We start from the raw sequence: 26,285 nt of genomic DNA on the forward strand, positions 1-26,285 counted from the left end.
AATCAACAGGGGTAGAATAAGCTGGGAAGGTGCAGATAAACATACAGGACATATGACTTCTGAATGTACTGATAGGGGCAATGACTGAATACACTATGGGGAGAAGCTGCACTTCCTCTTTAGGAAACGGAGCTTGTAAAAGTGTGTAATAACCGCGTCCCTGTAATGCAAAGTGCTGTTTAAATTGCACCACTCACAGATCTGTTAATCGTACCAAATTGGAGTGTGATGTTCAACTGAAAGACTGAGCAGAAGACTTGCTCATATTTTATAATCCCATTTGCTGACTTTATAGTAATTGTCTGCTATTGTCATACAACTCTTAGACTATGCAAGCAGGTCTAACTAGTATTACTGTAAGTTGACTCAGTGAAGTCCGAGTACATAAAAGGTCAATGGAGCACTTTCTTGTCAAGAATTCAGTCTGAAAAAACTGCAGACAAGATTTTCAAGTAGGATTTACAAGGGATCTTGACAACTATTTCTTTTAAAGTGTATTGCTGATGGAATGCCATTACCAGGTGAAGAGTAACTTTTAAAAAAATGAACAGATTGCAAAAACAAAATATATTGACATAGTGCCCTTCATACCTCTGAAATTCCTAGTAAAAACCCAGCTGTTTTTTCACAGACAATATTCAGTCTGGGAAACATTGCGCTTTTCAGTGTATACTGATGGAAGGTGAAAAACTTCACACAAAAAAACACAATGGACAAAAATGATATGAGTCGTTTAAAGATGTAAATGCAAGACAATCACTGCTGTTGTTGCTGTAGGGCATGCTATAAGCTGTACTTTGAGTGTATTATTAACTTAACGCTGCCTGGACATGTGGGGGCTGTTTTACAATTTAGGCTTAAACAGATGTGCATTTTATGTGGCAGGTTCTCCAGAGTTTAGATGCCGCTGTCCACATAGATGGGCCGTAAGGCAGGCCATAAAACCTGCCTTTGAAACTTTGGGCGGATTAATGCCGACATGACAGCCAGTGAGCAGAGATCAGAACGGCTCACCTTTTTAGCACACTCACATGCTTACCATCTGATATCTCGCCAGATGAAAGCCAGTGGTGGCAAGACTTGGGCAAGTTGCGCCTTCTACATGTTCAGTTTTATCTGACTAATACAGTAAGGAGGAGTTTCAGGGTGTTTCCTCCTGGGTGGCATGAAATAGTGTTGCACACACTTGCATATTTAAAATGAGCAGTTTATACTGCATTGTAGGGTGATGACAATGGTAATTGTACTGCAACCACAGTGTATGGTGTAATTATTGGGATTTGCACACACCCCCAACCCTGCTTTACAAGGTGGAATTCCTGGCAGGGTAGCAGCGCACACTCTTTCAGACTTTCTCAAAGCACACACACTATTACACACATGCTAGCTCAGTTTTCTATTAGCATTATGCAACGCCCAAAGACAATCTTTGTCACACAATGCAATATTAGTGCTTCACACTCCTTTTCCTCGGTGACCTGTGCTGACATTGGTACCACCTCCTGGGCCAGGCAGGAAGGCATGCTGAGTGAGCTCTCTGCAGGCTGTATCCAGACCCAGCCTCTTACACAATACAGGCTGCCTGGCCCTGCAGCCGGCCAACCCCTCCTCTCCAATAACCCACTTCCCATTCTTGATCAAACCTGGGGATTGTAGTGTGAGGGTGGAGATGAAAAAGATGGGAGGAGGTGTGTGTGTGGTGGGGAGGGGGGGGCGGCACATCCTGCGTGAAACCGCATCCTGAACAAGCATCGCTGCATCTCACTGTAAATAAATACTCTCTCCTCCGCGCAGCTTCCGTCAACTGTCACCGCCTTGGCTCCCAATCACCTTCAAGTCCAAACAGGAAAGTGCAGGGAGGCGAGGGAGATGGCAGATATGAGCTTTAATTTGCTTCTCGCTGCACTTTAGCCCGGGTGCACACTACTTCCTATTCTCCTGCTCTGACCAGCTGCCCCGGCTTCGTTCCAGACCCGAGTCCTTCCTGTCACCTTTCATTACCACATTATCCAGGAGGAGGCTCCCTGTGTAGCCGGGAAATCACCATTTGGTGGTACCCCCCGCCTCATTTATGTTGTATTGTGCGAGACATTCAAAGCCACGCGCAACATCCTCAGTGGAGCGCTGCTGCCTTGTTACCTGCTAATCCCCTGTGCATTATAACAGGAGATGCAACAGAACAACAGAGCATGACGAAGGTAACAACTGAGACATGACAAGCTCTCAGTCCATAAATTGCTTTGTGTTGCAAGATTCTCATCAGACTGGTGCAGAGTATAAATATCTATTATTTGATTAAGCATTTAAAGGTCTGCTTGTTGCGATTACAAACCAAGTATTATATAATAAATTGCTTTCATTGTCGATACAACCAGGAACAGAAACAACCACTCAACGAAGGAAACTCATAAGGTAGCAGCTGCACTTAATGTTCATACCATTGTTCTACTACACATCCTTTTTCAACTTTTCCTTCAAGAGTGAGAGCATCCAGGCCCACAATCCTCCAGCACTTCTTGCATTGTTTTATTACACTTGAATGAGCTGAGCTGAAAATTGCATGCAGCTGCTGACTGCAGTGTATCAGTGTTTGGCCTAGGCTTAGCTTTGCCCACCAGGCTTGAAAAATCATTCAGTAACTGATCTGTCAAGAATAAACTATAATCCACATCTACATACTTTATGCAGGCCTATATGTTTATAAAATTAAATTGTCACTGAAATAAAAATGACCATTTCAAGATTTACAGGATATCAAATTGCCACTTAAATTAAAATACTTATAATATTTATGTCAACCCAAACACCATTTAATCCCAAAACCTCTAGTAAAGCAGCAATATTGAATATAGACAGCTTAATGCTTTAACAGTGATGACTATCTGTGGTCAAAGACACAATGTGACATTAATTCTATCCAAAATTATGAAAGCATAACACATCAGGCATTTTTTGACAATGAATCTTCACTTTTTGAAACAGAGGGATTAAATAACTACTCTTATTTTACAAACTAGCAGTTACTGTAAGTATTTCATGCAAACTCATTCATAGGAATGTTCTGCAGGCAAAGGAAAATATGCAGCAAAAGTGCCATCTGTTCAAAGACCTGTGTGGTTATTCTGATCAGAAATCTGCTAAATGTGATCAGGCAAGTTACAAATATATTGAGCCTCTCCTTTCAGAATGCCAGCAGTGTTAACTAGGCCTTATTCTGCATAGCTGTTATTTGTGTGAATGTTGTGCCATCTTGATCAGACAGTTACAGGCGCCTTCCTCTTTGCCTGAGGAGAAGGCTCACTGGCCAGACACATTACTTTAAAGGGCAGCATCTCACTGAGCACGTCTGCCCAGGGGCGAGTGTGAGTGTCCACGAGTTTGGGTGTGTTTATGTTTTATCCTCAGGACCCCCGATTGTTGTTCATTTCCTGTGCAAAGACAAATAGGCACATAAAGGCCAAAATGTGCTCTTCCCTGGCCTTCACCCACATCACAGCACTTTTCCGCACAAGTGGCTAACCAGAGATAATTATACAATTAAAACAATTTTCCGCATCTATCTGTCAGACTGATCTAATTCACCATTCGAATGACACTAATGGAGTAAGCCTCTTTCTCTCTCCTTCCCCAAGCAAAGCCTTTTCCTCTTTATCACAAAACGCACTAAAGCCATCTGCAACGGAGGAAAACAGAGAGAGCCACGAGGAATAGTGTTGTATTTGTTTAGCAGGATGTTAGTGAATAAAGTTAAGACCCAGCAGTTTTTCATTACGACCCATAGTGTAGCAAGGAAATAGTGAGGTTCATTTGATTGTTGGTTTATATTAACCCTTGGTTACAGAGATAAAAAGAAACAGAGTGACCCTCGTATTTTCTGAGACAACACTCCCTTCAACCAGCGCTGACATTAATAATTCATCATGACAAAATACATTACCAGGGAAGCTGAATGTGAAAAAAAGAGTCGAATGTGACAGAAAAACAGCCACATTAAAGCTGGGTTCTGGCATTCAGCAGCAGAATGTGAGAAGTAAACTGCAATCTTTTATTGTTTAAATGAACTGGAACATGAATTCTCAACACAATATTCATACTGAATATTCTATCCAGTGGCTGATCTGCCAGGCAGCCCAGACTTAGATTGTGCTTTTTAGACAGTCCTACACAGGGTGTGAACGACTAGGGAGGATTTAGCCAAACCTTGACCTGGATATCCTGCATCTCCGTCCACCCAGTGTGGACAAGGAACACAGATAGGAACTACTCCTATACAAGTTCAAGGGAAATGCTTGCATGGCGTGGCTCTGTCCTTCTCAGTCAGCTCCACCAAGTACAATGGCAGCAGAGAGTTTTATGTTTATGAGCAGCCCTGATGGGGATACACATATCCATTAGATATGAGTCTGCCTGTAGAGGGGTCTGGTATTAACCCACAAGCAAGTGCCCCATCAGCAGAGAGGAAAAAGCTGCCTTTTATGGCAACAGATCACAGACTCAAGCCATTGGCCACAAAGCCCACAAATGAGGCGTTAAGTGTAGTGGCAGGGCAGCAAAGAGAGAGGAGCAGAGAGATGACCCTCTTCTCATCCATGCATGAATCTGCCCTCTGCTTCTCTTTCTTTCTCTCAGTCTTGCTCTCTGCCACTCCTCCTACAAAGCTTGCTTAAACACTCAACAACACTCACTACAAAATAATAACCATCACCTGCATCCAAATCCATTAAAGCAATAGCAACATTGCTGCCATGCAACATGATTTTTATATTAAATAGTAATTCTATACAATATTTGGAGAGATTCCTAATGGACATTTTCTGTAATTAATTGCCAGATAGAGGCAGGGCTAGTGCAGCAAAGTTAAAAAATACAACCTGACATGGAGATTGGGAAACAGAGTGCAGCGAGAGGCCTGCTGGGATGGTTTCATCATCGTGCCTGACCCCCCCTGCTGCTGGGAATGGCAGGAGATGGGGGAAGCAGGGAGGAGATAGACTCCTCTTCACAGTCAGAGATTTAATTGCACACAGATTCCATTACCTCTGCACAAATGTCACATTCTCTTCTGATCAGGGGGCACGGCAGCAACTGGCAGCATGGCTGGCAAGCAGCCAGACTATAGTGCAGAAAGTGTTCAGCCAATCAGGGCTCCCAGGGCAGACAGAGGTGAGCAGAGGGACAGAACGACTACTGTACACCAAAGATATTAAAAAACAAAGGAGAGTCACGAACACAAAGCAGCTGATGGTGCAACATTCAGGCAGAGGGCAATATGCTATATTAACAGACGTCAGACGTTTCATTGATTTTAGGTGTGCAATCATATTTAACAATTATGAATTATCACGATCATCAGGCGCTAAAAAATTGTCATTTTTTCATTACATTAATCACAAAATAACAGACTATGCATTTTGCATTCATACAGACTAGAATGAAGATCTTAACCAAAACATTACATGAGAAAGTCAAAGGTCTATTTTTATTCATACATTAAAGTCTTTGGGCTGCAACTAATAAATATTTACATCATAAATCTTTTAACCGTTTATTTATAAAATGCCATCAAGTTGTCAGCACTCAAGTAGATGTCATGTTTTGTCTGATCAGTGATCCAAAACCAGGACTGGGCAATGACATGAAATGCATCTTTCAATTATGATTTTGGCTTTCAGTGAGTGTCAAAACAAGATGTTTCAGATAAGCAATTCTTGTCCAGAATTCTGTTTTCACAATAGTGCTCTCATTTTGTCTGGTGTCATAAATGTAGAACAACCCTTTCCATTTACACCACAGCCTTTTCGCCTCTCCCTAAACCCCAAACATTCACTAAGTAATGAATTTGTCAACCACCAACAGGGAACGTGACTTAGGGTTAGACGGTTGTGAAACAGGTTAGTTTTACCCTTCTGATGATGTGTTGATGCAATAGCAGTCCTGCTCAAAATGAGAGGAACCACAGGTTCCTAAAAACTATGCAGCTACGAAAACCAGCAAACACTTACAATAAGAAGCTAGAAGCAGTGATTTTTTTTAAACTGCTGCTTAATAAATCCATTTATTATCAAGCCTGAATTCTGATTTTGCAGTTGAATGTCTCTGCTAAGCTGCAGTTTACATACATGCCTGTCCAAACGCATGTGATACATGTAGTAAAGATTTTATTGAAATTTGATAACAGGTATTAAGTGTATGTTTTGGCAAAATTAAGGTTATCACTATGTTGACATACAAGATCCCAGTGGAAAATACATTCTCGTCACTTAGAGAATGTGGATTTTGCCACAAAAAAATACAAATTTTTAAACACAAATCATCCCCCCAGCTTCTTAGCAGATCACTCCTGTCACCAACTTTTCAAATTGGGCACCTTAGATCAGAGTCACCCGTTCAGTATCTAACCAAATGTGAAATATGGTCACGATCTTCCCTTGTGTTCATGAATTATATTTTATAATCAAACAATAATGACAGAACAGTGTCACTTCGATGTAACAGTGAAGCTGACCTTTGACCTTTTACTTTGTCATTTTATCCTGTTAAATGTTTTTATAAAGTTTTTTCAAAACTAGCATAAAAATAGCTGTTAGGCCCAAAAAACAAAAATTCTTAGGTCACATGGATTTTGACCAGCAAATTCCAAAAGGTTCATTCTTGATTTCAAGTGAACATTTGTGCCATATTTGAAAAAACATCTCTCTAGGCATTGATTTATCATGAAATTTTGTTGTAATTAGCATATAAATTTTGCCAACCTGATGTTTGGGTGGATATCACGGGGACACAAAAGCCATCAAGCAGTGAGATTCATTTAATGCTAATATTTAGTCAATCAGTTAATTGTTCATTTGTTTCAGATGTATAGCCTACATTTTAAAGTATTGTAAATAGGAAAATCATCTCAATAACTGAAAACGTTGCCTAAAAATAGAACTGTGGCTTGTTAGAGTCCTGCTCCAATGAAAATTAGGTTTGTTAACATGTCCATGTGGTGTTTTTTATATGCTAAATAACCAATCATGAGTGAAAAAAGCAGTCAACACCAATGACAGTTTTATAAACGTACCCAGACTTGGCAAGTTTAATCAGTAACCAAGGAACTAACCGTGTCATATTTGAAGAGACAAAGAGTCTTTTTTGTTCTCAGACAGCGAGTGAGGAGCTGGACAGGTAGTAAAATCACCAACAGCTGACTCCATGTAAGAACTTCAGTTAATTTTAAACGCATCATATCATTGTTTTAAGTATATTAGTTTAAAAAAAATGATGGACACCTCCAGGATTAGGGGCTCTGTGACTAGCTTTACTGATTCCTCAACTGGAAAAACAGTCACCCACAGACCTTTTCAAACTGCTGGCAAAAACTGGACACAAGGACAGCAATTCAGCCGTCTAAACCCGATCTAATTTATTCAAAATAGTTGCAATATTGGTCAGTTAAACCACATTTTGATATTTGTCCAAACACTGAACTCTCTTCAGCACTATTTGCATCTTAACATTAACATCATGCTCAGTGGCCTACAAAATTTAACATTAAAACTGATGTGAAGCTCATAATTTATCTGTTGGTGTGGGTCTCAAGCTCATTATGGACTGGTACAAATAAACCTAATAGTCAAAAGTTTTGAGGACACTTCAGAGACAAAGCACTCACATTACTGTATGCAATGAGAGAAAGGTTAGTGGGAGGGTTGCCACATACCCTGATCACTGGTGCACAGCTGACTGGCACTCCATTCCTCCAATCAGAATTCAGCTTACAGTCTTGAGGGCAGGGCCATGGGGGTTTCGCAGAGGACACAAACAGAGAGAGAGAGAGAGAGAGAGGAGGAAAGGGAAAGATACAACGATTACAAACAGGAAGTGAAAAGGTGGGGAAAGCCCCAATCCGAGTCCGCTCAGCCCACATGTACAGAAATGACATAAGAAGTGACAAAAGTAAACGTGATCAATCGTCAGCCACAAGTATTTGATAAGATATGACACACTGATTCCTGCTGGCACCTTCTAGCCTACATGCATATCAAGTTATCTATCTTTCACATCTGAACGAGCACATAAACACCGATGACACACACGCACACACACAATGTACGATATCAGCAAAAGTTTGTATCACCGTGTCTGGTTTCTGTGGTTATTCATTTCTCCCTTTAAAATGGTAAACAAGTCACAATATTCTGCTTTATTAAGAGAACTTGTAATACCCTCATATAAATATGCTGAATATGTTTCACATAGCTATTCTACTTTTGTATCACTTGCTAAAGGATTTATATATTTATATTATATGTGGAACTTATATATTTTGTTCCATTTTAAGTTGCCCAGTAAGAAAATAACATCGCATGAAGAAAAACACTATTACTTGTTCTAAATTACACAACAATACAAACCTGATGACACAAAAGGCTAATTTAAGCACTGTAACAGGCAACAAAGCTACATAATGGTATGACAACAAAAATCCCAGAAGTCTTATTAGTCTAAAGAAAGCATTCGTAGTACTACAGTGACCTACAAAGCCTGCAGCAGTCTCCACTTCAGGAATAAACCATATATTTTTTGTAATTGTTTTTACATAGTGTTTTTTTACATAAATGAAGCAAGACTTGCACCATGACAATATGTCTGAAACGAGCACGACATATTGTTTATTCAAAAACCTGGTGTTAAGCTCAAAAGCATTCATCTGTAACCAGATAAACAAGTGGAAAGATGCTAATGGCTCCATATACAATTCAGATTATGCAAATGAGGCAGCAGAATGGATGGCTTCTGGTTTTGTCCCTGTCACAGAAGTCATAGCTGCATGTGTGGCTTGTTGCCCCATGATACATGTGTGTACAACTTTGTTGTTGAATGTGGCTATGTCTTTGGCAGCACAGCAAAGCAATTCAGTTCCCAGTTAATTGGCCTGAGCTATGAGAAAGCGTGTCAAAAACCAAATCTATAACTCTGTGTCTGTGTGCAGCGGTGTAGCTCTCAACCAGACACAACAAACCACAGCCTCGATGTCCCAACTCCTCATAATTCACCAGTGTGGAATTCAACTAACCCCATTAGTGTAGCCGTTGTTTCCACAGCCCGTCCACATTCCTCGGCCTGCCATCGGCCCCAGATAAGACCCTTCTGATTACTCGGTTGCATGCCTGTCATTACTCGCAAAAATATGTTGATCCCAACAGACAGAACCCCCCCCCTCCATCCCCATATGGATTTATGGCTGCACTATTGTGTCTCCACACCCCTCAAAAGAAGCACTTGCTCTTAAAAGGTCTCCTCACTTTAAGTTCAGCCACAGAGGACACTCTATGGCTTCAGCAGAGTACTACTGTGTCTGCCACGTACAATATACAACACTCAAAAACTTAGAAACTACTTGACGGGAAGATTCTAAAAGAAATGGGATGTGTATGTGGTTCCTTGAAAGAAACAAAGAAAAATGGCTTGAGATTGGAAATGCTTAAGAGTCAGCTCTGATCTTCTGTTTTTATTGCAAATTAACAAGCACGGTAATTTAAAATGTGGTAAAGTTTAATAGCATTATCTGTCCATAAAAACACCTTCAACAACACTTTAAGATATACTGCATGTTAAGACACCAACATAAAACTAAAATTTAACCTCCAGCACTAAAGCACTCTCACTTTGAGGCCTGTTGCATGCCAGATGCTCAACACTCAATTCACTCCTACTCTGGAAACATGTGGTTGTAATCCCCCCTTTTCACTCAAATTACAAACTATGTCAGTTTCTGAAGAAACTCCACATCCAGCCACTTTGGAGCATGTGTGTTAATTACAACTCATTTGTGAGTTTCCAAGCAAACTAGACAGGTATTTGAAGCTGTCCAACCTTGTTGAGGGGTATGAGCTGAGGTTGGAAATTAGCAGTCAGTAGGTCCAGAATGATGGCACATTTGATAACTTTTTAACAACATATGAGTTGGTTTGTCGCTAAGCAAACACACTGTATCAATCAGGGTGTTTGAAGTCTAACCATATATTGCAGCTAGTTTGTAGGGTTTTAGTGACCCTTCTTTGTATTTTGTAAGACTTTTACTCAATTGTACATCACAGTCCCCATTCAAAAGCACAGTTAAGTACGTTTCATCACCCTAGACAACTTAAAAGATATGGCACTTTCTACAAGTTTGACATCATATTTAGGGATTTGCTGAGCCATTGCTGCATGAGCATTAAATCTGCGAATAGTAACAGAAAACTTTGGTTAATGGTTAAAATTGTCAAAATGAAGGAAATCTAAGACAAGTATACAATAAACTGTATGTAAACAGGGGACGATATTCTCAGAAGACTGCAGACCCCATAGCTAAAAAGTGAGATGGATCTCCAGTGTAGCCTAATTTGCACTCAGCCGGAGTCCAGCCAGTGATCAGGCATAGCACAGAGTGTGACTGCAGTAGGGGACATTGGCGCTGTATCGGATCAATGGCTTGACCCATTAAGTCACACCACTCCCAGTACCTCATCTAATAAGAGCCGATCTTTGGGAACACCCCTAGCTGACCCATGCTGCTGGGGACAATTACAAGAGAGTGGTCTTTCAGGACCAACGCCCACTTGACCCGGTAGCGTAAAGATGCAGAGGAGATCCACATGATTTAAACTCCTCCCTAAGACGTGCTGACAAGGTTACAGGGTCAACGCAGACATTAACAGGTCAGTGTGTGGCCCACTTGGGAACAATTACTCCCAGTCACAGCTAAGTGGACACTTGATTGAACACGACGGAGGCAGGACACACTTCCCACAGATAACAATCCCCAGAGCCATTTAGGATAAAAAGCCCTTGTGATACAGCCTTTATGGGCAAAATTCATCTTCCTTTTCCCTTTTAAAAGAATGTGAGAGTGTGATAGAGAGCCATTCTCTGGAAGAGATGAGTCTCTCAAAGCATTACCATTTTCCAGCAATACTGATAGCTGCTTATGACACAGAAACAATTACAAGGTGACTGGGAGAAAAAGCTAAACAATGGGATGAGCTGTTAGGATTTAATTTTTCATTCCTGAGAAAAACAGATATCTCACAAATGAAAATTGTTTAGCAACAGACAGCATACTCATATTTTCAACAGTAGCACAACTACACTCTAAACTAGTTAAGGAGCTTCGTGACATAAATTTACCATTGGCCCTCAAATATCTAACCTCTATTTAACTGCATCTGTGGTGCAGTTTTTTTATGCTGTTCGACCTTTAACCTACTGACAATTTGACCCCTCTCCCACAACACTGACTAAAACTTTGCCTTGAACATCTGGTGTTCTACGTGTACACACAGCAACAAATACACCCCCAGTTCTGAGTTGTTTCATGTCACAACTCAACAACAAATAGTTGGTGTGTTTCATCATAGTGTGTGGGTTTGATATGTACAGTAAAGGAGAAAAACTAAACAGATGTTTTGGGCCAACTACTGCAGATAAAATATCAAACTTAGCTTATGAGCATCTCCATGTAAAATGGTCACTCCTGTCCGATAGTCTCTTAGTACACAAATAAGGCTTATCGATTCGCGAACACATTTCCCAGCCATTTGCATAAGCTGCGTATTGTTTGTGGTATTGTTTCATTTTTTCAGGGGCTTTGTTTATTTATTTCTCTGCATTACAAAATCAGTTCCACATTGTCCCTCGATCTGCATCGGTGGCTAGTGCTGCAGCTGTTGGTTGTTAGTGGTTGGAGATGACACAGTTCACCACTTCTCCAGAAGACAGCGAGACCAGAGACCAGCACAGCTGCAGAGCAGGAAGGGAGAGGAGAGGAGAGGAGAGGAGAGGAGAGGAGAGGAGAGGAGAGGAGAGGAGAGGAGAGGAGAGGAGAGGAGAGGAGAGGAGAGGAGAGGAGAGGAGAGGAGAGGAGAGGAGAGGAGAGGAGAGGCTGCCTCATTTCAAACAAGAAGGTAAACAATCACTCTGTTGACAAACTGATGTCACTCCAGAGGCCCTGCTCATCACTTGCTTTACCTCTTTTTTCTGAGTAATAAAGAAGCCTAACATTAGCTGCAAAAAAACCCAAGAGAAACAGAAACCCTTCTCCTTTATTTTTCTATCCTGCCCTCCTCATTAATAGATCTTCTTCCAATTCATTTGGGACCCCTGAAATACAACCTTCTCAGAGAATTCAACACAGTGACACAACAATAACCCATTTGCACAAGTAGAGCGAGAAAGAGCAACAGGCTCGCCAGCTGACCCGTTAGTTGTTGTAGCAGTCAGCTTTATTCCCCAGGACCGTTTTGTAACCAAGTGGGCATCATGTGAATACCATCTGGGTACCACTTATTTAAAGCTGGCAGAAGTCCCGTGGCTGCCAGCCTGGCATTGAGGAGAAGGGAATAAATTGCATCATTTACTTAACATGCACTTACAGTTGTGCCCGTTAAAAGCCCATGACTAAATAATTTGTTTTTTGCTGGTGCCAGTTCCTCCTTTAAGCCAAAATTGTGCGACAAACAGAGCAACTGTCAAAGGGCTGATAAAGGAGGTATCGAGATGTTAACCACATGAAATCACGTTTACCACCAAGTATATTAACAGCCCCAAATCCATTTACACCAAAGAAATCTCCCAGTGCGTTATGCACTGCACCAAACCCATAAACAGACAATAAACACATTGTAATTATAATGCCAACTCTTTAATTACGTGCGTCATTTGGGGATGGTCGAGCTCACTAATTGTCAGAGTGATGTGAAAGGACTGGGGGAGGCTAGAAGGAGATCAAGCCTCAGGCCCAATGAGAACCATATTCCCCACTCTCCAAGCGTGTTAGAAGGCAGAAAATTCAATTGGCATGGTTCCAAAGAAGAACAGTCCAAACAGCCTTAATCAGCAGGGACAAACTCCATGCAAATCATTTACATTAGCACAAGCGGAGAGAGCAGAAAAATATCTGAGGAAAACCTCAGAACATGAAAGCAAGGAAACTCCTTTCCCTCCTGCAACCTCAATGATGCATGTACTCAAAAATAAGAGGAGCTTCAGTCGATATTGATCAAATTGTATACTATCTGAAAAAAAAAAGTGTGGTGGGGCATTCATAGGTATTATTTATCTAGCACTGGAGTAGGATTTGTATTTCATTTTTGTTAGTATTATTTAGTTACAATTCTCTTTTATTTTCTATAGCAGAAACTAAAATGACAGCAAAGAAACTTCAGTATCTGGTACCTAAATTTTGTACCATGTATCTCTCAGTTACCTGACAAAAATATTGTCTTTACATCATAGTTAAAGATCTTTCATCTGTGTCTCTATGCTGCCTTCTCACAAGCTCCAATACATTAAAATTAGCATATTAAGTCATTTATTGTCGAAGCAGCAACTGTTTGCAGTTTCACTGTCACTATATATATATATGTGATTTTATTTTGTAATATTGATCATGATAAAGTCTATTGTGCCTTTTTCTTTTTTTGACATTGGACATATAGCCTTCTTGTTTAATTATATTCCACTGGAATGGTCACTGGATTAAAGTGAGCAATAGTTTGGTACAAATGATGCTTCCAATGTGATCTCCACATATCACCAGTCCACTGACTCTACAGCATTAACTTTGAGGTTCTGGCCATGTAAAAAGGCAGATTAAAACGTGTATTATGAGGTAAGATACTATACCAGATTAAGACAAAATGTCCCAGTGTCTGTCCAACTTTCAAGGTTAACAGTACTAGCACGCAGGAGCTAATAGAAAACAACGATGCAATGTTGAAACATGTAAGTCACACTCCAGATTTTTCATTCCAGGAATATGATTACGCAGATGAACAGACTTCTGACAGCATTTTGTTTGAATTGCAAGGCCTATCAAAGATAAGTCTCATATTGAAACTCAACATCCTGTACGGAGTGGTTAGAGACGCACACGCATATCGTTACATCACTATTGGTATTTAAGAGTTAAAAAAACTACAAAGATATGTCTTGATTTGGCAGTTTTGTATTTAATTTCTTGTCATTTATTGGTTGACACATTCACTGATAAAAGCTTACAGCTACTGATTTATCTAGCATGTATAATCATCTGCAAGAAGTCATTTGACACTTTTTGCACTGTTGTTTTTGGGCCTCCTTTGTTTTGGCATGGGGTTGCTGCTATTATGTAATAACTAAATGATCTATCATAATTAGAACACTATTGAAATTAAATACTTAAAAAGACAGCTTCTCTTAAAAAAAGTGTTCTTTGCTTAAATATATCTAAGAGCCCTACTGCTATGGAAATATTAGTGAGCCATTCTCATATGCATGTATATGTATATGATTTTCACCTCCAGTTTGAGCAGTGCGTAGCATATTTTCTCAATTTTTTTAATAATTTGAAAAGGACACATTCTCATTTTCTAAAATTATTCTAGTAGAACAGAAAGATTTCTCAGAAAGCACCTGAAGACTTAACAAATCAGGCTACACAACATATAATCTGCTATAGCAATTCATCCATATTTTGGACACGATTAGAGCCATTTCTCATGTTCAAGATAGAGAATAAATATTTTTCCAAAGGTTTTTGTGTGTCTGTTAGCACTGCATACCTTCACGAGGGAAGGACTCCATTACATAGACATTAAATTTATGGTCTACATGCTGATAACAAAATACAGGTAACTTCAGTCAGCAGTGATATTGTCTATTTTTACTTGTCTGGAACTTGTGGATCAGAGTCCAAACAAGAAGTGAGTTTCCGTGAATAGCCTATGATATTAACATATACAGTTTATGGCAGTAAATGTGGTGGACAAAGATCACAGAGTGAATTACTCAAACCGCTGTAAGTACAGTGAAGCCTGAAAACACTTTGTGAGATGACAGCTCACGTATGAATCATCAGCCGAGCAAATGTCAGTTAGGCAGTGAGAAACTGTCTCCACCATTGTTTACATATTGACTGGCACTATGTGGTTGACCGTGATGAGAGCAACACACAGTATTGAATGGTATGATCTCACTTGGTGGAAAAAGAACTGTCACTGTGAATTTGGTACGAGGGTGTGGCATTGCAATCAATGAAGTTGAGGAGACTTAAACACAAACAAAACAAATCTATTATTGGTTCCACAGCATGAAATCATATATTAGCTAACTCATACTGAAACAGTCGATCCAGCGTCAGTTACTCTACAATTTACCGCTCAAACTGTTCTCACCTCTGCTTTTTCCATTCCTCTGTCTATGTGAGGTTCAACTGAACACTTCACTGTGCCCTGGAAGGTCTTTTACACAGGATCACTATTGATAAAAGAGATCAGAGTGACTGAGTGAAAGAGAAAGAGTGCATGAAGGATACAGAATTTTCATCTACTATTCATCTCATATTCTAATGTAGCCATTATGCTCTAAAAAGAGACTGCTCATCTATTCATTTTATGGGGCATTTGCAAAAAAGATGACACTGCAAGAGGGTTGGTCGGAGTGATTAAAATTCTTTGAATTAGCCCTTCAATCACTGCATACAATTGCGTATAAAGTACACAGAAATGCACTCAAAAGCCTGGCCCGGCTCCCCTCTGTAGTAGGATATGAAAAGATTGATTTACTCATTTCTCACTATGAGTTGTTTTCAGTGTGAGGAATTGATTGGTCAACACATTAAAAGCTTGTACATCATGCACTCCATACACACAACATGAAAAGGCTTTTAGAAAAATATCCAATAACTCAGAACAGCTGATTGCTTTAACCACACCGTATTTACAGCATTTACAACAGGTGCGGTAAATTCCCAACCAAATGCTGTGAACAGTAAACAGTAAATGGTTAACAGTGGTGAGCTTGGAGGAAAGCAACTTGATGTGCATGAAGACGAAGGCACTTTGATGTCACATGTCAGTGTCACTCTATTACTAAGATCTTTCACAAACTCTATACTTGTAGACCATGGTCATAGGTCATATTACAGAAAGCACTGAAAGAAATCAATCATTTCAAAATGGTTTCAGCTATTTTACCTCTTCACAATTTAAAATAAAAGTCATGACAACAAAAAACAGAAGCTAAATTCACATAACATATACAAGAGAATAAAAAGAATGTGACAAAAATCAGGTCCCCTTTCATACATAACATTTGCTACTGTGTAACATGTATGCTTTCTACTCTTGTTTGACCGACACATAAGCCACTTTTAAAACAGAACTGTTGGCGCGACTGGTCATCATCACCATACAGAGACTCAGTCGTGAAACTGGTGATCTATTCACGTCACTGCTGAGTACGCAAATAGACGTTTTCTCATGCTTTTCACTCTACTACCTGGAACAAAATAAGTGCCAAATAAAGTTTCAGTTCTAGTTTAGATTCTCTCTCTCACCCACCTACTCATACTCTTGTTCTCCGCCTATCTAGTAGTCTATCTTTTTTTAGACTAGCTGGGCAGTCACTTACAAAAATGTCTTGTGAACTGCAATAACAATCAACAAGATTTCCACTGCCAACATAAAGGGTGTGTTCACCCATTCATAAGAAACTCTGGGCAGTGTCAGGTTCATGAAGCTAAGTCAGCATTACTCATTGAGATCAGCTACAAATGCTAGTTTATTACAGAGACATTCAAGAGCTTATGTGTAACTTGTGCTCTTGTATGAAAGCTGATCATTAAACTCCACAAAGTCCATTCTATTCTACAACACTTACACCTTGCTATTGTCTCTTCTTCGCCACAGTAAACATACCTTGTATTTTTAACAGGTCACATTTTACACATGAGCCGTGTGCCTATTGTTACTGCCTGCTGTTATGCACCTGAGTACATGTGTACCTGTGTATGCTTAAGAGGTAAAGCACTCTGATTGTACCAAACAGGAATACTGCCAGTACTAGATTATTACACAAAATGCTGTTGAAGTGCCTCCAAAACTCATTCAGACAGCATTTAGGATGAAATGACAATAAACATTTATTTAGTTAAATCGTGCAGCTATAACTAATTGATCATTTTGTATTTCATTTCATTAACGTCTGTGTGTTTTTCCGACTCAGAGCAGTACATTGTTGACTTAACTACTGTTATGATCTGGTTAACAGAGTTTCCCTCAGCTAATTTTGTGGCACCTTCCTCCTATCTCGGTTTCCGTGAGTTTCGAAAACAAAAGGTATCCGAGTGTTGATTTACATACTGAACAAATGGACCAAATGCATAATTATATAAGTTACTGTTGTACCGTAACAACATTTTTAACCTCCTGTCAGAAGCAACAATTGTATTTAGGTGGCTGTGTAAATTAAGCAAATGCAGCCGCTTCACTCCCTTGTATTTGCTGCAAAAAGACAATAAATTTGAGGTAGTGGCACAGCATTATGATACGTTTGCCACTCATAATGATTTAAAGATTTTCTCAATTTCGACTCCTGATTAGTTCAGTTTGACACTTGCTACCTGCTACACAGTGGACTTTTGTGCTTGCTGATGCATGATTCGGGTGAGACCTTTGCAGGATCAGCGACAGCCAGTGCGGCTGTCGCCTCCCATCTAAAAGGGACTTTACACACATCCGCAGCCTCTGATGCCGAGCCACACTGTGAAAGCCACAGATGTATCATACCTGACAAGGATTTTGGTGTGGAGCTCAACATTATGCTCACTAAATAAACACAAAGCCTAAAATATTGAATATCCAGTGTTGAAGATTAATCTAAATATCATCCAAATAGGCTCTAAAATATTTTTTATTTTTTGCTACAGTATTCTCAACGTCAGACTTCATGTTTTTGGTCAAAATCCAACAAGTGTGTGCTCCTTGAAAACTAGAGGGCTGAAGAAGTACAATCCCTATATGTAGATATTTCTAGCTAGCAGTGTGTTAGCCATAATCAACAAATTTAAAATCATGGCTATGGGTTGAGTTAATTCTGACATTTGACTTAAGTCTCCAAATTGAAATCCTTTTCAATAAAATAAAATCTAAAGACAGCTGATTTTTTTAACTGAAAAACACCGCAGCAAAGTTGATCATAAAATTTTATGAACTGAGTGAAGATTTCAATTTAACAAATACTATCAAGTATGCTTAAAGTTGTAGATGGAAACACCACATTGGACATTGTGTACTATGGTCTCTCAATGTTCAAAATCTTTCAACAAGAGACACATTTATTATTTAATGATATTATTATATAATATATTTAATTGTTTTTACTTTATATTTAAAAAATAAGAGTTACAATTACTTTAAGTTAAATCTTTCTTTTTTTTTTTTTTTTTTCAAAATCTACATTCTGTTTAAAAAAAAAACATCAGAAATACAATGGCAAAATTTAACTGACTTGCTTGCAAATACAAATTCTGAAGTTCACTCAAAATTATCAGCCAGTTAGAGAAAACAAAGTTATATGAGAGTACTTTTTTAATCACAAAAACAACAGGAGAAAAGTGTTTATCTAGTCAGCACATGCAGCAAATGGTTAGTCACCCTATCTGCTTCAACACATAATTCCATCCCAAGCTAATCTATTGACCGAAATGATAAACAAAAAAATAACTCCTGTGAAAATAACCATCTCCAACTGAGTGGTTTGGGAACGGAGCCCCACCCTGTTTACAACACTGAGAACAAAAACAAACTCCCTCAAAGGAGCCCAGGCAAATGCAAGTCACACACTCCAACCAATACAGGCAAACAACAACAATGTCTTGAAGATCTACTGGGAGAGCGGGCTATCAAACAACAGCAGCCTGCACACAAACAAGGTGTGCATCTCTCTGTGTTAGAGGGAGCGAATTGGAGAGAGAAAGTGTCTGTGAGAAGACAGAGAGAGAGAGAAAGCGAGAGTTGGTGTGAAAGTGGAATTGAGTAGCAAACAAAGTCAAATACCACCCGCACCACCCCTGTCTCAGGTCAACTGTATCATCAGGAGCCAGGCAAGATACCGTCACCACCTTCCATGAATAGCTCACAAAACCACATCAGTATGACTTCACCATGGCAAACACAGTAGTTTGAGAACACTCTCCCTCAATATCCAGGGGACTCTAAAAGAAGACGTAATGAATCTCAGTTAACAAGGCCATTATCAGAGAGGGAGCTACATCATCAGTAGGGACTCCAAATCCATAAGGCCCTTACATCCACTGGCCTTTTATTGTTGCTATTAACTGCTCAGGTATGCTGTTAACAATTGTGAAAAAAAAGCACCAAGATAAAAGTATCGTGTGTTTGATCTCACACTGTACATCATCACAGTAAACAATGACACTGTATAAGGGACATGGGCCCAATTAGCCATCTCTGCTCTCAGCTGTCAAGTGTTTAAACAGCCTGCTAGGATGATAATAGTAACCTGCATACTTTCATCTGTGCTCCAGACTCATCAGCATGGTAGCACCTTTGCTTAAGCGCTGCACTGCATCTTGGGTAATTACTGTTTCCCAATTACCTCCCAGCTGGTAAATATATATCAAATAAACAAGCAACAACCCGTCAATTAGGAGCACCCTTTCATAATGGGGGTTCAAAATGATGTTTTATGTACAGACAGAGGAAAGCAGTGAGAAAAGGGAGCATTCAACTTCAAAGTGAACTTTTATCTGTTAACCGTGGTTAACAGTACATCTGAACATAACAGTTTGTAAAATAATTAAATCACATGTGTTTTTGAGGCTATTAATATGCAGCTCTAATTAAAAGGTGTTTTAATTGCCAACAGGACAAAGTATACAACATGGAACGGTGCTTTCCACAAAGAAAAGACTTAAAAATGAAACTCGGCCTTTTCTTCACAGACAAGTGGAGAGGGACAGTAACATTGTTGAATTCAATGGCAAAAAGAACAGCTGCAGTAACAGTCTGTCAACAAAATTTGCATTGCTGCTTTCTCCTCATCTCCATTACTCTCTCCTGTCTCTCCTCAAGCCCACGGAGCTGCCGGCTCAGATCTGAGTACTCTGATGGCTTATCACATAGCGAGCAGCAGGCTAAGCCGGAGTGATGCGCCCAAAAGACATGATCAAAGCACACCAACTTTCCACCCAGCAATGATGATGGAAGAGCAGGCCCTGCCATGTTATGTTTCTTATTAGGCTGGGACTGCCAACTGAAAACACAGCCAAGAAGTCAAGGATGAGGTCCTAAAAAAAATGTCTCTTGCAACCCTATTTTACATTATGTGCCTACTACACTTACCAGACTGTAAGTAATAATCTCTGACATTTTCATATTAGTAAATGTCAGCTTTGCTACTCTTATTTCTACATTGATATAGCACAGTAATGATTTAATCTACAGCCAGGCAATGAAATCTTTTTTTCCTTTTATTTTGAGTGTTTACAGTAGCATCCAGCACCATATGTATTTTAAGATCCAAACTCTTTGGTGCAATGAAAGTCTTTTTTGTTGTTGCTGCTGCAGAGGAACCTTCGAGATAGTATGAGAAGCCACCACAGCTGAAAAGAAAACGAGAAGAGTGGCAACACAAGAAACTAAAACTTCATAAACAAAGAAACTATATGACAGATCTAACCACACACATTTGACTGACAAGTGATTCCTGGCGAAGGTATGAAGCCGTCAGATCACACAACTTGTCATCACAATATTAAAAACATAAGTTTAACCTTTACAAATTACAGTTTCTGAATGACGCTTTTTCTTGCATTGTCAGGTCACATTGTCTCTTTTACATAAATATCACATCCCACATTAGTGAAACAGGCCACCTCTTCGACATACGTTCCGCCATATGAGTAATTCCAACATTAGCTGTCTCAGGAACTCAACGGTACCGACCACATTATTTTGCCGTTTTTCTTACATAAATTGCTAGGAAGTAGAATTAGTTACTAAAAGCTGCAATGACGGGCAAACCGATAAACTTTAGAATCTACATCACTGTGCGCTGGGTGGAATCACACTATAGATAACAAATCAAAGCGAGAGATATCTGTTTTTGCAGACTGAAGCGCCATAATATACGCTGGTGTTTGAGCATTACTGAAGTTCAAACAAAGAGAAGAATCACTCACAGTTCTGACGTAACCAGCTTTCACTAGCAGCTTTAGATTGTTCTCAAAGCTGGCCAACTTCACTTCCTTTCCATGTTGCCCTGGAATGACAAACAAAACAGCATGTGAGTGCCTCAGGTTAGATCAACTTTTCAGTGTAAATATTAATCGCTGCATATTTGATAGAATTTTTCCTTAAAACCAAAGCAGCATCTATCAGCCCATCCAAGCAACATCACAAACACACACAGACTGGACAGCTGATAGAAACAGGTGCTGAGGTTTCGCCTGGCAGCTGAGCACAGCTTGTAGCATATGTCTGAGCCCCTCATGTCTGGACGAAAATGTTTGCAGCTTACCTGTATCCTTCCCAAAACAGACTAGTGCTGTGATATGAAAGGGATTTTGTGCTATTTTATATGCAAAGAGGACCATTTAAAGTGAAAAAGGGGGTGGTATGAATAAAAATACAATGATTAAATTGCGTACATGCTAACAGTTTGGATGGACTGAAAAAAGAAAGAGACAGGAAAAAAATAAATTGCACTTTTTCAATGCAATCTTTCAGTGATAAATCATCACAATGTCAAGACATTAAGAAATATTCTAAACTAGCTAACTTTTGATAATTTTGATTAACCAAAAATAAATAAATAAAAATACCCTAGTACACTGCCATTCCACCTTTAATTTTTCTCTCATTGTCTTAAGAGCCCATCTGCAGCACATCTTCCCGTTGCGAAGTAACAGATGAAACACATTTTACCTTGAAAATCTGACACGAAATATGATAATGTAACATATATCATTAGGCCTTTTTTAACAATAAATTTGCTATTGAAAAGTGTAATCACTTTCATAACTGGTACCACAGCCTTTTGGTTTATTGTACAAAAGTAGCAGTATGGTAGAGGCTTCTACCATCTAACCCAATTCAACTGCATATTATAACAACACAACTACCTTTATCTGAAACCAACACAATGGCTAATTTATTGCACCATCTCAAGAGACAAAACTGATCAGATAAAACACACTTTGATATTGTCCAACAAGGAACAAGCCGTGTTCCAGAGTTGCACTGTATTCATAAAACACAACACCAGTGGCAAATTCATTTTGTAACTCAAGTTAATTGATTGTAATTGCATGCTCCCTCTCTTCCCATGCAAGCAGATGACATTTTTTGTCAGCATCGCTCCCTTTATTAAGGACAGATGACAGTAGAAGACAGTAATTAATGGTTGCATGAGTTAATGGCCATCCTGAGCATTTTGCAGTCTCCATAGAGACTGAGGAGCTGCAGAGAGCTCACCTGAAGCTGTCCACTCTCTGACCAATCGCCTTCCCTGGCATGGAGAACCGTCTGCCTGGGCACACCACAGGAGCCGGGACACACTAACCTTTACCCTGGAAATATTGTTCTGCTTTCCTTTGTTATCACTTCCATTCATGTAATACAGCACTAATGAGCGTGCTGCACTTGTATTCATATTGCCGGTACTCTTCCCCCTTTGTGCTGTGCGAATCAAACGTGCAAAAATCACATGACAAATTCATCTACCAGAAAATTCCCTTTATTCATCTGTCACTTGTCTTGCTTTGTGCAAAAAAAACTGTTTCAAGCAACTGGTTTGAGGGCGTCTTGTATCTGAAATCAAATGAAGGGTAAAGCCGGCAAATAAATCTGAAAGAGACAATATAGCAAATGCAGAACCTTATTCCCACACTGGACCGAAAATAACTCTCCTTATCATTCAGCTGCAAGCGAGGGTGCACAGTCAGTTTACAGCCCCTCTGTACCCAGCGCAGGGTATTTGAATGTGTGTTCACAAATACTGAGCCGTCAGATGAAAGAGAGGACCGCTCCACTCAGGGATGGGAGTCCTCACACTGAATGCATGAGTGACTGATTACTTTCTTACCAGTTGAACCTCAGCTCTCCACAAAGAAGAGCCTTAGCCCAAGCCTGAAGAGGCCAAACTAGAAACAAGGGCTTTCCAAACAATACAAAATCACAGATTGGTGCATTAAGGATCTTGCGTCATTACAATGCATGCAGCTGGTCTTTCTCAAATTTCAAGCTTCATACCCCAACCCATCACCTCCCCCCCAACTCAATTTATTCAGTGGTAGCATGCAGCAGACGAAGTACAGTCATTCTTGTTTCTAGAAGCAGACGCGGGGGACGATGTTGGGTTGTTCCCATCAGAAACGGCAGAAGGCTGAGTGTCTCTATGTAATAGCTGTGTCAAACAGCAGGCCTGGAAAAGTTGCAAAGAAAGTTCATCCTGTGTTTTAAAACCTAGGTCAGCATTTGCGAAGGTCCATTTCTGCATAAGTGAGCACACAAACCCCAGTGCCTGTTCAAATAGTCTGCAGCTCTCTCTCAGGCAGCTCATGACAACAGCCCAGCAGCAGCACTGTTTGATCTCCAATGTTTTCCTTAATCTGGGTTGTCAAGGTTCGCTTGTTGGAGGCTGTTTACTTTACTTCTCCTACAAAAAAGTGTTTTTTTTCCCTTCAGACAATGACTAATCCAAAGACCAAGGAGGAGGGAGCACTGCCAGCAATAGTTGTTAAAGCTGCAGTTTCCCTTTTGTAAATTTTCAGATGGTTTTAGTCCTGCTGTTGCCAGCTGCAGACGTACTGTATAAACATTAAGGCAATATTTCATACGTATGTGTATGCAGTTATAATAAGTAGGCATATGTACTCTCTATCTTTATTTATCTAAAAAAAATACAAAATATTTTGTGCATATCTGTCTGATTAAGAAAATGTATGATAAATTCGTGTGGATTTAGTACATTGGACAATTGTACCAATATGTTTATATAGATTCCCAAGCTTTCAAACAGCCAAATCCACAGTCTTTGCCACAAGTGTTCATTTGTATGTGATACACCTGTTCTAAAATGTTAAATAAAACAGAAAAAGAGCCAAAATACCATGAATATAAGTGTACTTGACTGCTACAGTTAAACAAAAAGTATAACATTCCTCTGGACAGTGCATTAGGATATCAAATATTAGTATAAGCAGCTTACACAACTGTGGTAACAACTGTTAATTGTTAATTAACAAAAAATTAAACTCCATTTTTCACAAGTAATAGCAAAGTCATCTACAACTCCAGCCAATTTACATTTAAGAAAATGCCCAACTGCTTACGCCACGCCACATCTGACTCAATAAAAGCAGCAAACTTTGAGCAAAACCAACAACACAACTAGAAAAACACACGCAGCACACTTTGAAATACAGTTTCAGGTTATCAAAGCTATAATTAAAATTTAATTCTACAAATCTGTCGCGTTAATGAAAAGTTAACTATGAAGCGAAAATCGGCTTTACGGGTGTTTAGTATAAGCCTTATCGCTAAAAGCAGGCGAGCCACACCAAAAAGAACAACGCTAATGATGGACAGCTAAATAAAACCACTCTGCCTATTAGCTTTAAGCCGCAATACGGTCAATATAACTTCAGTTTCGGCCACTTCTGATGCATTTGCTCCGGTCTTGTGAGTTTGGAGGACAGCTAACACGTGGGGAAAAACTCCTTCCCTGGTCTTACTCCAAAAGAAATCACGGCACTCAAACTTCCCCTTCACAACGTAAACTTTTTCACGGCGCTAACATATCCTTAACAGGTAACGTTACAATTGTAAGCTAGTTAGCCGCTATCGCTAACTAGCTACTTTATAACCATGTAGCATTAATTGCTAAAATACTTTTTTTCCTCCCCTCTCAAAGGTGCATTTCCACCCTCAGGGTCTCATGAACTTACAACTTTCCCCAATTTAAAAAAAAAGTCAAACTCGCAGAGGCACAGTTAACGTTACTAGCAGCGGACATTATGATAGCACAGGTGTTTGTTTACTTGTTTATTTGTTACAGCTAAATAAAAAAAAAAGAAAACTCGACAAGACAAACTCCCGTGTGTGTGTTTGCGAGTAGCAGCAGCAGCAGCAGGTATCTAGATACGAAACAACAAAGCTAACATTTATGACAATAGTGAAACTTACCGGCTTGTAGGGGAAGATATTTTTAAGAAAAAAAAACACACAACACAGCTTTTAACGGCAGCTAACAAGCGCACGCGGAGGGTACCGATTTTTTTTTTTTTTAAGTACGAGATACCGGAGCCGCCGTGCACGCGAGCTTGTGTACCGAGAAACGCATGCGACAACAAATCACACCGTAAATAAGCGAAATATTCCTCCGCTCTCCTCCGTGTTAGTGGAGGTGGAGGTGGCTGGTGGTTGATGGTGGTGCTGCTGGTGCTGGTGGTGGTGGCGGTGGGGGAACTAACGAACTTACTTAACTACGAGAGAAAGAGATGATCTTACCGAGGGCGTCGAAATAAGAGCAACAACAAAAATAAAAAATAAAAAAATACGTGGAGTTTCACACTCGCTGCCTGCCGGTGTCTCTCGCAGGGGGAAGCTCGTTTTTCCCAATGTTGTTATTAGATTTTAACACGCCGAAGACACGCCACAAAAAAAGGAAGAAGAAGAAGAAGAAGGAAAGAAGAAAAAAAAGGAAGAATCGCGGATTTGGATGTTTTTGTTTTGATGTTCCAATATGACGTCATATCCACCTGCTGGGTAAACAACGCTCATTGCATTGCAGATCCCCCTTCATAGAAACATCACAAGTACAATTCAGCTGCACTTAGTGGCACTTAGTGGGTCCTTTCTATGGGGAAATGTAATGATATGCATTAGTTTTAGCAGAAAGTGTGACAGGAGAGAGGGGGCTGTCAGAAAAGCTAAAATGTCTAAGCAGACTAATTACAACTGAGGCAGAATGAACTTCTATTATTTCAGAAAATTCTCCTCTCCTTTTTTTTCTTGATCTAGGGTTCATCATAACTCTTCCAACCCCTCTTTGCCAAAAGGAAAAAAAAAGACAGAAAAGAAAAAAAATGCTCTGACATAATCATTAAAGATGTTTTAATCTCAGCCGTGAGGAGTTTTAACCATTAAAGAGGGTAGTAGTATTCTGTTTTGTGAGTAGTGCAGATAACCACATTGCAGGTTCTTTTACTATAATAATTTCTAACATGTGGGCCGGAGCTGCAGAATGGTTGCACCTAAATTTAAGTTGCACAGAATTTCCCTGCTTGCTGTAAATCTTGTGGTTGCAAAGTTTTGGTCACTCGGTTACAAGAAGTGTAAAAATATTACAACAGTAATTAAAAATATCCCTCAGTTGCCCCAGACGAGAAGAATGGGCCAGTGCAACAGCTCAGTTAACACTAACTGTAAAGCAACATTAACTTCAAGGGAAAATATTTTAAATCTTTTTTTTCT

The 26,285-nt window shown here is 39.7% G+C and overlaps 1 protein-coding gene across 7 annotated transcripts in view; it reads right to left on the reverse strand.

The window, feature by feature from the left end:
* Window positions 1-25,704, reverse strand: part of foxp1b (forkhead box P1b) — a 149,547-nt gene extending 123,843 nt beyond the window's left edge. The window contains exons 1-3 of one of the 7 annotated variants that reach the window (XM_051948529.1): window positions 25,320-25,704; window positions 20,990-21,069; window positions 7,703-7,764 (exon numbers count right to left, since the gene is read on the reverse strand). The gene's annotated coding sequence lies outside the window, so the exon portion shown is untranslated. Of the gene's footprint in view, window positions 1-7,702; window positions 7,765-20,989; window positions 24,865-24,995; window positions 25,263-25,319 lie in introns of those variants that run through there. The other 6 variants (XM_051948528.1, XM_051948531.1, XM_051948530.1 and 3 more) reach the window with 6 other exon arrangements.
* Between the last annotated feature and the right edge of the window lie 581 nt (window positions 25,705-26,285).

This window comes from Acanthochromis polyacanthus, chromosome 5 (genome assembly GCF_021347895.1).
Source record: "Acanthochromis polyacanthus isolate Apoly-LR-REF ecotype Palm Island chromosome 5, KAUST_Apoly_ChrSc, whole genome shotgun sequence".
NCBI classification, from domain to species: Eukaryota; Metazoa; Chordata; class Actinopteri; family Pomacentridae; genus Acanthochromis; species Acanthochromis polyacanthus.